The following is a 13,481-nucleotide window of genomic DNA, read 5'->3' on the forward strand; positions in this document are numbered from 1 at the left end:
GTTTCCACTTTTTGGCTACTGTGAAGAATGCTGCTATGAACATTTACGTACAAGTCTGTGTGCAGATATGCTTCATTTCTCTTGGTTACTTACCTTGGAGTAGAATTGCCCAGTCAGGTGGTCACTCTATGTTTAACCTTTTGAGGAAATGCCTCACTTTTGCAGAGTGGCTGAACCATTTTACGTTACCACTGGCAGAGGGTGAGGGTTCCATTTTCTCTATAGTACTTGTTATTTTTCTGTCTTTTGGGTAAGAACTATACTAGTGGGTATATGAAATGGGGTCTCATTCTAGTTTTCATTTTCATCCCCTGACAGTGAATGATTTGAGCATCTTTCAGGGGCTTATTGGCCATTTGTCTATATTCTTTGGAGATATATATATACTCAGAGGCTTCATTCATTTTTAAAATGAGGTTGTTTATCTTTGAATTATTGCTGAGTGTGCATTACCGATTATTTCTTCAGAGTAGGATTCCTGGATAAAAAGTCTAAATATACACATACGTAAAATATATATAAATATAATATATGTCTGTAGAGAAAGAGAGAGAGAGAAAAAGAGAGAGAAAGAGTCTCACTGTTGCCCCCCGAGCTGGAGTGCAATGGCATGATCTCAGCTCACGGCAACCTCCACCTCCTGGTGTTCCAGCAATTATCCTGCCTCAGCCTCCTGAGTAGCTGAGATTACAGGTGCCCACCTCCATGCCTGGCTAATTTTTGTATTTCTAATAGAGATGGGGTTTCACCATGTTGGCCAGGCTGGTCTCAAACTCCTGACTTCAGGTGATCTTCCTGCTTCAGCCCCCCAAAACGCTGAGATTACACGTGCGAGCCACTGTGCCTGGCCAAAAAGTCTAAATATTTTTAAGGCTCTTTATATTTATTACCAAGTGACTTCTAGAAAGGTTGTATAAATTTACGCCTCCACCTTGGTGGTGGTTCTCAACTGGGGAACAATTTTGTCCCTCAGAAGACATTTTGCATTTTTTGCAAAAATGTCTGGTGACATTTTTGGTTGTCACAATTCAGGGAGGGAGAATGCTCCTGGCATCTGTCACTGATAGAGGCCAGTGATGCTTCTGATCATCCAGCAATGCACTGCCCCATCCCTAACCAACACAGAATTATCTGGCCCCAAATGCCAGTATTGCCAGTGTTGAGAAACTTGACCTGTAGTTTATGGGGTGCTCATCTCAATATTTTGTTGTTTTCAACCAACCATTCTTTCTTTTAGAATAATGTCAAATCCAGCCTTGCCAATGATTGCCATTATACTTTTGAATTATTCTCCTTTGGACCAGTATGTCTTCTATCACTAAAAGCTGTAGTGTGAGATATTCAACTCGCTTCCACAAATATTTGTTAAAGCCCGCTGTGGGTTATTTACTGCTCAAACAGAGCAGGGTGCAGAAAACCAAGACAGTAACTCGAGGGCTGTAATGACAGTGATGAGCTATTACTATCTTCAGTACGTAATATACGTTACAGAGATGTGCATGCCCTCTCATCACTGCACACCATGAAGTAGGTATTGTATTCATTAGATTTAAGTTCAGTTGTGAATTTACAGTTGTATAGCAGAAATTTCAGGAGTGGTTTATAAAATGAGGATGTTTATTTGTTTTTTGCATACAAATCCAAAGGTAGGTAGCCCAGGGCAGGAATGGCAGCTCTGCACCAGGAGGGTTTTAGGGCCCCTGCCTACTTACCACCACGCTATTCTTATGGCATCCAAGAGAGTGGCTGCATCTCCAGTCAGCACATCCACATTCAGACAACAATACGGAAAAAAACGATGATGAAAGAGAAGCAAAGAGTGTAGGTAAAGAAGAATCCTAGAAGCTGCCACATGATGCACTCTTACCTTTCACAGGTAGAGCTTAGTTGTACACACACACCTAGTTGCAAGGGAGGCTGACATTCTGTACTGCTGTTCGCACATCTCAAGACTTCTATTACTGGGAACAAGAGGTAAGAGATAAACGGGGAAACAGCAGCAGCCTCTGCACAACTTTTCCTGGCCCTCAGAGGCCAGGACATGGAAGCTCAGGGACATTAAATTGCCTTCGGTTACAGAGATTAAAAATACTAGACATGAGACTTGACCCCAGCTCTGTCTGAAAACAAAGTTCGTATTTGTTTGTTTTCCTGCTGTCACCTCACCTTTCCCTTAATATTTTAATGAACTACGAGTACATCAGTTGTACATCATGGCAAATATTAGGTAAGTGTTAGAATGTGTGGTGTAGAGAGATAGTCCCCCAGTCCTGGCTGTGGTTTAAAAAGCTCACTGGTGCCAACCCTTTGCCAAAGCTCAGGAGACAGCACAGAGGAATCTGTACAGCAGAGGGCCTCACTGGGGCAGGGAGTTAATCAGTTCATCAAAAAAGTTGGTTAACACTGAGAATCACAGGCAATAACACATTCTTTAAACCTTTTACCTTAAAAAATTGCTTTGGAAAATTCTAGACATACACATAATGCGTCCCATGTGCTCATCACCCAGCTTCTGCAATGATCGTCATTCTGCCATTCTTGTTTCATTTCTAACTCCATCTTCTCCCCATCCCCCACTGGAGCTTTTAAATTCTACGTTTTAGACAAAATTTACGTACATTCAAATATGCAAATCTTAGCTGCACAGTTTGGGCAAATGGACACAGAAGTGTGATTTGATTACCCTGGGAAGTTTCTAGAGTTCTCCCACTATAGATTAGTTTTGCCTGTACTGGACTTTCACATAAATGAATTCATACAGAATGGGCTCTTTTGGATCTGGCTTCTTTTCTTCGATGTCATGTCCATGAAATTTACTCATGTTGTTGCATTTGCTCCTTTTTATTGTTGAGTATTACTTCAGTAGGAATATATCACGATTTGTTTATCTAGTCTCCTTCTGAAGCACATTTGGTTCTACAGCTTGGGTTTTCATGAATAATGGTGCTATGAATGTTTTTGCTTAAGTATGTTTGTGGACATATGTTTTCATTTCTCTTAGGTTTATACCCAGCAGTGGATTTACTGGGTCAAAGGACTGGTGTATTAAACATTTTATTTCAACTTAAAACATACAAAAGTATATTCCTTTGCCAATCTTTAGATGTACGGCCAAGTCCTTTCCTTTAAATGTGGGGCCACTGATTGGAATTACAGCTTGTCCTTCCTCCATAAATCACATTCATCTAATACATCAACTATAATATGTAGTTTTGATTTCCTTAAAGTGGAATGAGAACGTAATGACATTTGAAAGAGGTCTCAATGCAGAATCCTTTTGGATTTTCAAAATCCCCCCAACAATCTTTTATAGATATTGTGTTGACACCTGCAGTAATCACTTTTATTGATTTGTCCTTGTTGACTTTTCATAATACTAGTAACTCTCTTTTCATGCCAAGGCTTTATTGGCTTACATATTTTTAATTCAATTATGTAATTATCGAATAAATACAGCTTACATTGACAGATTTGGAAACAACACACGTCTCTTCATAAACAGACAACTTAACTGAAAGGAAGAAATAAAGGCGAACATGACACAGAGTGGCTTCATACTTGTTAGTAGATGTTAGTAAGCATGTTCAGTAATTTGCAGTCAATATGTTTTGCAATGGGAACAAAGAGAACCACTTCGTTCTGGTTACTATTGCTGGGTAATAAATTGATTCTGAAATTTTGCAGCTTAAAGCAATTATTTTATTAGGCTTATGAATTCGGCAGGTTATGAATTTGGATAGAGAATGGTGGAAAAGACTTGGATCTGCTTCAAGACGTGGAACCTCCATTGGGAAGGCTAGGTGGATGGGAGTGCCAGTGGCTGGGGTCCAGAATCATCTGGATGTCTCTTTATTCACACATCTGGCAATTGATGTGAACTATTGGCTGGGGCCTCAGCTGGGCCTCTCAACTGAAGCCCTTCCAGGTGATTGCAGCATAGATATCTTCTTACATGACGACTCAGGGCTTCGACAGTGAATGTCTCAGTAGATCTGTAGAAACTGCAGTATTGTCTTTTTTGGCTTAGTGCAGAGTTATTTTTGTTGGTTACAAATAGATGATAATGAGTATGTTTTCATGAGCTTTCTTTTTTGTCATCCATGTATATTCTTTGATGAAGTGTCTGTTCAAGTCTTTTGATGATTTTTTTTTTTTTTTTGAGATGGAGTTTCGCTCTTGTTTCCCAGGCTGGAGTGCAATGGCGCGATCTCGGCTCACCGTAACCTCCGCCTCCTGGGTTCAGGCAATTCTCCTGCCTCAGCCTCCTGAGTAGCTGGGATTACAGGCACGTGCCACCATGCCCAGTTAATGTTTTGTATTTTTAGTAGAGACGGGGTTTCACCATGTTGACCAGGATGGTCTCGATCTCTTGACCTCATGATCCACCCGCCTTGGCCTCCCAAAGTGCTGGGATTACAGGCGTGAGCCACCGCGCCCGGCCTTTTGATCATTTTTAAACTAGATTTTTAATTTTCTTAGTGTCAAGTTTAGAAAATTCTCAATGTATTCTGGATGATGCAAGTCCTTTATCAGATATGATTTTGAAACTTTTTTTCCATCTGTGACTTTTCCCTTCATGCTCTTCTCAGGGTCTAGAGAGAGCAAATGTTTTTAATTTGATGAAATCCTATTGGTCAATATTTTTTTATGTATTATATGTTTGGTGTCATATCTACAAATTCTGTGCCTAACCCTAGGCCACAGACAATTTCTCCTATGTCCTGTGTTTTCCTTTACAAGTCTTCTTTTTGTTGTTGTTGTTCGTGTTTAGAGACAGGGCCTCACTCTGTCATCCAGGCTGAAGTGCAGCGGCATGATCGTAGGTCACTACAGACTTGAGCTCCTCTGCTCAGGCAATCCACCCACCTCAGCCTCTCAAGTAGCTGGGACTACAGGCAGGTGCAACTGTGACTGGCTAATTACATTTTTTTTCTTTTGTAGAGACGAGGTCTTGCTATATTGCCCAGGCTGGTTTCAAACTCTGGTCTCAAGCAATTCTCCTGATTCAGCCTCCCAAAGTGCTGGGATTAAAGACATGTATTGCTGAGCTTGGCCTTCTGTAAGTGTTTTAGTTTTATGTTTTACACATAGATATATGATCCATTTTTAGTTGCTTTTTGAGTAATATGTGAAGGTTAGGTTGAAGTTCATGTCCTAGTATTCAAACATCATTTGTTGAAATGACTATCTCTTTCCCATTGAGCTGTTATTGCATCGTTGTCTAAAATCAGTTGGCCATCTTTGTGTGGGTCTATTTCAGAACTCTATTTTGTCATTGATTTATGTCTCTTTGACTTTGTCAGTAACTCATTATCTTAATTACGGTAGTTACAAGAAGTCTTAAAATCAGGTAATACAATTCCTCCAACTTCATTATTTTTAAAAACAGTTTTAGTGATTTGGTCACTTTGCTTTTTCATCAGAATTTTATTTTTAGTTTTCCATATCTGTAAAAACCTGACTAGGATTTTAATGGAAATTATGTTAAACCTGTAAATCAATTTGAGGATTGACACCTTTACTATATTGACATCTTTACTATGTTGAGTCTTAGAAATCCATGAACATGGTATGCCTCTCCGTTTCTTTAGATCTTAATTGGTTTTTTAAAGGTTTTGTACTTTTCAGCATACATGTTTTCTTAGATATATACTTAACTCTATCTTCTGTCCTTCCTTTCTTTTCCCATCAATGAGAAACAGTATGGTGTTTTAAATTTCAGTTGCCAATTGTCCACTAATAGTTTATAGAAATACATTGATTTTTGCATGCTGACCTTGTTTCTTGTGGCTTTGCTAAATCCATTTATTAGTTCTAAAAGGTTTTTTTTTTTTTGAGAATTTTTAATGTAGACAGTTATGTCATCTGAAGAAAGGCCCTGCTCTTCCTTTCTAATCTGCATACCTGTTTTTTTTCTTGCCTTACTGCACTGGCTAGGACTTCCAGTACCATGTTCAACAGGAATGGTGAAAACAGAAATTCTTGCCCAGTTCCCAATCTTAGGGGAAACCATTCAGCCTTTACCATTAAGTATAATGGTGCTCGCTTCGGCAGCACATATACTAAAATTGGAATGATACAGAGAAGATTAGCATGGCCCCTGCACAAGAATGATCATTAAGTATAATGGTAGCTATAGATACATAACATTACTTTTAATTACTGCATAATACTCTGAAATATTTAGTCACTGTTCTTTGGGGAATTTAGTTTGTTACCTATTTTTTGCTATTATGAGCAATGTTTTAATAAATGGCTATACAGAAAAATCTTTATGCACATCATAATTACAGACTCTCCAAATGCCCACACTCTCTGTTTCCCTCTTTTTACCAAGGTGCAGGATGTCAAGCACGGCCTGTGGTCCTCTGGTTGTCATCCCTTATCACCTGTAACTATCTCCTCTCCTTTCCTCATCATTGGTTTCCCTCCAACTCCTGTTTCATTTGCATGAGCACCCAAACAAGCTCTAGATGTACCATTCAACAAGCACTTCTGCCTCGTTTCCATATCATCTCGCAGCTGCTGCCTCCTCTGTTTCCCTTCATGAAACTTCTTGAGTTTTTCTTTGTCATTGCCTCTACTTCCTCCCTTCACATTCTCTCTTCAACTCACTCGAATGAGCCTTTGTTCCCACCTCTCCGTGGATAATATGCTTGTCAATGTCAGCCGTGACCCTTATGCTGCCAGTCCAATGGTCACTTCTTGGTTCTCATTTTAGTTGTCACTGACTCTTCTTGGAACACTTTCTTCATGTGACTTCATGACATCACACTCTAATTTCCTCGTAACTCACTGGCTGCTCCAGAACACATCTACTGGTTTATGCTCCCACCAGCCATGGCATCAGGATTGCGCGAGATTAGTAAAATGAACTGAGAAGTTTCTTCATTTGTTTCTAGCCCACAGAACAATTTAAATAGCAGAAATATTTTCAATTCCTTGGAGATTTTACATCACTTGCCTCTAAACTGCCTGGGCCAGCATATTTTTTTGAGGGAATTCTTAATGTAATCAGCTTATTTCACTGCTATTGACAAAGGCTGACATTTTGTTTTCTTTTATCCAATTTTTCCTTGCTTGTTGGATAGTGACGTAAAACGTGGACTATTGGCTTAGAAGTTTCTATGTTAAAGGGTCCTTGCTTTCCATTCTAGTTTACTGTATTTTAGTTAGGCCTAGAGAATTATGTTGTTAAGGAGAATGAGGATATTTGCAATGTTCAGCAATGACTGTCTCACACAGACTGCGGGATTAAGGAAAATGAAAGGAAGTTTGAAGCAACTCAGCCTTTTAGCAACAAAACTGCCCTCAATGATCAGGGACAATCGGCTCCGAATCCAAGCACTAGTTTTAAAACTACTGAAGCTGCAAACCTGTTTGTACAAGCAATGCACAGCGGAACTTCACTTCTTCCTTAAAAAATAGGTACATGTGTAGAGACAAACACAGATTTGAGCCCAAACCATGATCCAAACCATGGATGTTGAAATTGTATAAAGTTCTGGGGAAAATGGGACAACTGTTTGGGAACCACTCAAGAGGAAGAATTTGCCAGGATGGCTTTGAAGAGTCATTGCTGGGAGGGTTTCCCGGCGTGGTCAACTGGGAGGAAGCATCACTTCTGCTGACCCTCCACCCTCCTGGCAGTGCTGGGGAAAAACTGGCTTGCCATTTGTACTCAGTTCTCTGGCTGCTGTCCGCCAGGGACTTCCTTGCCTACTCTCACCCGCATTCGTCCTCATTTGCTGCTGGCTGTGGATGCAGGAATAGCCAAGGGAGAGGGACATGCTACACTAAGGCTGTGGGTGCTATAGGGGGGCTGGCCCCAAAGGGCTCATCGTGCCAACTTTACAGATGAGAAAATAGGCTCAGATAAGTTAAAAGACTGCTTGAATTTTACCCTGAATCAGAAACAAGTCCAGAATCATTACAACATGGGTCTTGAATCTGAAGATGCTTTGCTGACTACCCCCCAAAAATAAATTTGCCTGTGGGGCAGTTTTCAGGAGCTGGGGATTGCGGACTGGGGGGAATGTGTGTCATCCAGGCACTACTGCTCCTGGTGGCCAGTGGGAGCGTTTTCAGCGAGACTAAACCATGACGGCTGGGGTCCCATTAGGGGCATGAAGGAGATGGGGGCACTAACCAACCTGTCATGTGTAGTGGGAGGCCTGCTAGTCACTGACCGAGGCATGAGTTGGTTCCTAAAAAGGGGGAAATAAATGCATGACTTGGAATTTCTATTTAAGAGTGTTTTAGGGACCGTCTTCTGGGGGTGGGGCTAGATGTGCCATTTTATTTAGATGGTGTGTTTCCGGGGTGGCTGAGGGTGTGGGAAGATGGGAGTTTGGAGGGTCTGACTTTCTTCAAATGTCCCCTGGTGTTTCCAGTGCTTGCTGTTGATTGTTGGGGTGTAGAGCATTTTTGAGGATGCCTGGGTGCAGAGGACAGTGCTGTTCGTGGACATTGGGCTGCCCACTTCTCTACTGAAACCGTTGATGTTCAAACAGGACTATGCCCCAGAGTCATTAGGACAAGCTGAAAAATAAAGATTTGAGCCGGGTGTGGTGGCTCACGCCTGTAATCCCAGCACTTTGGGAGGCCTAGGTGGGTGGATCACAAGGTCGAGAGATCGAGACCATCCTGGTCAACATGGTGAAACCCCGTCTCTACTAAAAATACAAAAAATTAGCTGGGCATGGTGGCGCGTGCCTGTAATCCCAGCTACTCAGGAGGCTGAGGCAGGAGAATTGCCTGAACCCAGGAGGTGGAGGTTGCAGTGAGCCGAGATCGCGCCATTGCACTCCAGCCTGGGTAATGAGAGTGAAACTCCATCTCAAAAAAAAAAAAAAAAAAAAAAAAAAAAAAAAAAAAAAAAGAGAAAAATAAAGATTTGTAGGATCTACTCCTGACCACCCGTAGCCCCTCTCTCCAAGGGCTACTAAGCCCAGAGACCTGAGATTTGCTGTTTTTAGAAAAAAAAAAAAAAAAAAAAAAAAAAGGTTTTATTGAGGTGAGACTCATATTACATATAAGCTTATACATATTAAAACGTAATAAGTTGATAACTTTTGAAATGATCACAATCAATCACAATGACTACAACATTGATCGTCCCTCATCCTCCCCATTATCTTTGTGCCCGTTGAGATATGTCCTTCCTGCCCTATACCACACTTGGGTGATGACTGCTCTGCTCTCACACTATAGATTCATTTGCATTTCCTAGAAGCTTCTAAGATGGAACCACACAGTAGGTACTCTTCTCAGTCTGGCCTCTTGCACTGAATATAATTGTTTTGAGTCTCTGGTGTGCACATTCCTTCCTTTCTTCTTTTTTTTGGGGGGCGGAGGGACAGAGTCTTGTTCTGTCACCCAGGCTGGAGTGCAATGGCCCAATCTAGGCTCACTGCAACCTCTGCCTCCCATTTCAAGCCGTTCTCCTGCCTCAGCCCCTTCTAGTAGCTGGGATTACAGGTGTCCGCCACCATGCCCGCCTAATTTTTGTATTTTGTTTTTAGTAGAGACGGGTTTTACTATGTTGGCCATGCTGGTCTTGAACTCCTGACCTCATGTGATCCGCCTGTCTCAGCCTTCCAAAGTGCTGGGATTACAGGCATGAGCCACCGTGCCTGGCTTCCCTTTTTTTGTTTTCTGAGACAGGGTCTCACTCTGTCACCCAGGCTGGAGCTAAGATTGCATCACTCCAGCCTCAACCTCCTGGGGTCAAGTGATCCTCCTGCCTCAGCCTCCTCCCGAGTAGCTGGGATTACAGGCCTGCATCACCACACCTGGCTATTTTTTTTCATAGAGATGGGGTTTCTTCATGCAGCCCAGGCTGGCCTCCAACTCCTGGGCTCAGGTGATCTGCCCACCTCAGCCTCCCAAAGTGCTGAAATTACCGGCATGTAATCTCACCATGCCTGGCCAGTGCATTCCTTTTTACTCTTGAGTAGTATTTCTTGGAGTGTCTGTAATACAAGTTATTTATCCATTCAGCGGCTGATGGACATTAGGGCGGTTTCCACACTGGTGCTGTTGCAAACAAAACAGTTATGTACAGTTAGGTCCAAATCTTTGTATGGACAGGTGTTTTCCTATCTTTTGAGTAAATACATAGGAGTAGAATGGCTGGGTCGGATGACAGGTCTATGTTTAAAATTTTACGGAACTCCAAACTGTTCTCCAAAGAGGTCATACCATGTTATATTCCTAGCAACAACGAATGAGGAACTCAGCACTCCTAGGGCCAACTCTCGCGACTGTGACCCTATTCCCGAGGCTTTATAATCCTGCTATTTTTCCTGTGAGCAAAAAAGTGATAGAGGAACAAGATCTAGAAAAAACAGTTCTAGTTGCATCAGAGTATCTTACTCAGGGTGGGGGCATACAAACTCCAAGGGGCCTGGGCCGGGAGGCTGAGAAGCGCAGGCCTGTTCCCACCTCCCAGGTGCGTGTGAGCCGATGCTCCGCGGGAGCGCAGACCGTTCCCCGCGTGGCGCTCAGAGCCCGAGGGCTCCCTCCGGGTCCGCACCTTCTGCCCCCAGGAAGGAGTCATTTTCCCCCCTCGGGGGGGTCCGCCGAGCCGCATCTGCCACAGTCACGAAGCTTTCCTGGCAGCTCCTGGAGCTCAGGGAAAATCCAGAAGCAGCTCTTTCCTCAAGGAAGACGTTCACGGCCCGGCCCCCACCCGCGCCGGGTCTCGGGCCAGCGCTTCGCGGCTGATCCTGCAGGATACAGAGCGCCTGCAGAGGAGAGCTGCTCCCACGCCCCGGGCGCGGCCCCGCAGGCCGCCAGTGACCCCGGCGGCCTGGCCCCCACGCGAGCGGTGGACCCGGCCCCTCCTCCAGGATGCGCCGCCGGCGGCGGGGGTTTTCGAACCCGCGGCTTCGAGCGGCTTCTCGGCGGCGCCGAGGCACAGCCTCCGCAGGCCGGAAGCCACGCGCTCCTCAAAGCCACGAGGAGCAGGGCGGGGGGGGGGACTGCGGGTCAGAGCAGCCAGGCCCTCGGGGAGGCGCGGCGCGGGGCCCGGCGGGGTGCGGGGCGCGGGGCTCAGGGGGGTGCGGGGCGCGGCGCGGGGCTCAGGGGGGTGCGGGGCGCGGCGCGGGGCTCAGGGGGGTGCGGGGCGCGGCGCGGGGCTCGGGGGGGGTGCGGGGCGCGGCGCGGGGCTCGGGGGGGTGCGGGGCGCGGCGCGGGGCTCGGGGGGGTGCGGGGCGCGGCGCGGGGCTCGGGGGGGGTGCGGGGCGCGGCGCGGGGCTCGGGGGGGGTGCGGGGCGCGGCGCGGGGCTCGGGGGGGTGCGGGGCGCGGGGGCTGCGCGGCTGCTTCCACCCGGGAAGCGCGGGTCCGCGTCGGGAGCCGCACTGCGCGGCCGCGGAGAGCGTCCGAGTGGATCGTGTCTGGCTGAAACGGATCCCTCGTGGCCTTGCCTTTTGCGCGCGTGCGTTCGCGCCGGGGCGGGGCGGCCCGAGTCACGCACGTGGCCCCGTGTGATCTTCCCGACGCACGCTTTCATGGTTTTCCTCCCCCTGCAGCGGAGCACACAGAGCCCCGGCACCTTCCCGGAGCTCCAGGCCAGGCCTTGGGCGTGCGGCCCGTGACTCGGCACCGGGAGCGCCCCCGTCCCCCGGCCGGACCCGACGCCCCGCGCTCGTCGTCCCGCCGGCGTTCGGCGCAGCCGCGGTGCCGGGCACCCTCCGCCTCCGCCTCGCGGGGCGCGCGCGGCCGCCAGGGGGCAGTGTGGCTCCGCGCGCCGCGCTCCCGCCGCATCGCCGGGCGTGGCGGAGGCTGGACTCCGGGCTGCGGCTTCCAGCAGCTGCAATAAGGGCGGCGAGGCCCCCGCGGCTGAAGTGGGCGGCAGAGCGGCGTCCGGCGGCTGTGGGGACGAGGCCTTTGACTTGCCGTGATGTGGCCGGGTCTGCGGCCGCAGGGAGACGCCCGCCGGCAGCCTTGGCCGCAGGAGGAACCGGGCACAAACGTTACCTGGACAGCGTTTCCAGCAACACTCGGCTTGGACAACTAGTCAGTGTGGTCACCCAGGCCGGGACAGCTAGTCGGCGTGGTCACCGAGGCCGGGACAGCTACTCCGCGTGGTCACCCAGGCCGGGACAGCTAGTCGGCGTGGTCACCGAGGCCGGGACAGCTAGTCGGCGTGGTCACCCAGGCCGGGACAGCTAGTCGGCGTGGTCACCGAGGCCGGGACAGCTAGTCGGCGTGGTCACCGAGGCCGGGACAGCTACTCCGCATGGTCACCCAGGCCGGGACAGCTAGTCGGCGTGGTCACCGAGGCCGGGACAGCTAGTCGGCGTGGTCACCGAGGCCGGGACAGCTAGTCGGCGTGGTCACCGAGGCCGGGACAGCTAGTCGGCGTGGTCACCGAGGCCGGGACAGCTAGTCGGCGTGGTCACCGAGGCCGGGACAGCTACTCCGCATGGTCACCCAGGCCGGGACAGCTAGTCGGCGTGGTCACCCAGGCCGGGACAGCTGGTCGGCGTGGTCACCCAGGCCGGGACAGCTGGTCGGCGTGGTCACCCAGGCCGGGACAGCTGGTCGGCGTGGTCACCCAGGCCGGGACAGCTGGTCGGTGTGGTCACCCAGGCCGGGACAGCTAGTCGGCGTGGTCACCCAGGCCGGGACAGCTGGTCGGCGTGGTCACCCAGGCCGGGATAGCTGGTCAGTGTGGTCACCCTGTGGTTGTTCTTAGGGGAACTTGGTGAGATTTAAGTGTAAGCCAGTCGTTGCTTGCGTTAGTTGTTTTTGCAGCTTACCATGTTTTACTAAGGGTGATAGTGAGATTTTCCTTTCTTCTGTCTTTCTTTTTTTTCCCTGGACTAATCCAAACACAATGCTGAAGTTCAGTCTCCATCCGGAAGACCTGGGCTGTGCCCTCCCGGCCTCTCTGGGCAGGGGCGGCCGGCCGCAGGCCCCCCGCTCTGGAGGACACCCCGCTGAGGGGCTGCTCCTACCCAGGGTGGATGCACCAGCTGCAGCTTTCGGCTGAAAAGAAACACACTTTGCTCTGGCCTATGTCTGGCTGAGCCCTGGGAGGGCGGGCCCCTCTCAGCGAGCTGGGGGGCCCGCGCGGACGAAGATGACCCGCAGGCCTTAACAGCACTTATCTTTCAGTAAAGCCTGAGAGGCCAGCTTTGTGTCCGGGACCCGGGCAGCTCCGGAGGGCAGCTCGGCTTTTGTTCCTTGTTCTTCAGCTGTTGGGAACTTTGCTGACAGCAGAAATCGACCCCATGGATTCACAGCACAGGCTATGACCAGAGACATATTTTTGTCCTAAAACATTTTTTTCTGATTATAGAGTTAATGCCTGTTTTCTTTTCTTTCTATTTTGAAATAATTTGAAGCTTCTAAAAACAGTGTAAAAAATTCCCATGTATCCCTCACCCACATGGATGCCCTGTAAATGCCTTGGTCTGTATTTTCCCCCAAAATAAGCACAAGCTAGTGAGTGAACGAGGAAATTAACACT

General features: G+C 47.9%; 1 non-coding gene across 1 annotated transcript; it reads left to right on the forward strand.

Annotated features, from left to right (window-relative positions):
* The first annotated feature begins 6,038 nt into the window (after positions 1–6,038).
* LOC120366451 (U6 spliceosomal RNA) lies at positions 6,039–6,145 on the forward strand. Its single transcript, XR_005581115.1, has one exon. It is a non-coding gene; the product is annotated as a U6 spliceosomal RNA (small nuclear RNA).
* The last annotated feature ends 7,336 nt before the right edge of the window (positions 6,146–13,481 follow it).

Source organism: Saimiri boliviensis, chromosome 2 (assembly GCF_048565385.1).
Source record: "Saimiri boliviensis isolate mSaiBol1 chromosome 2, mSaiBol1.pri, whole genome shotgun sequence".
In the NCBI taxonomy this organism is placed as follows: Eukaryota; Metazoa; Chordata; class Mammalia; order Primates; family Cebidae; genus Saimiri; species Saimiri boliviensis.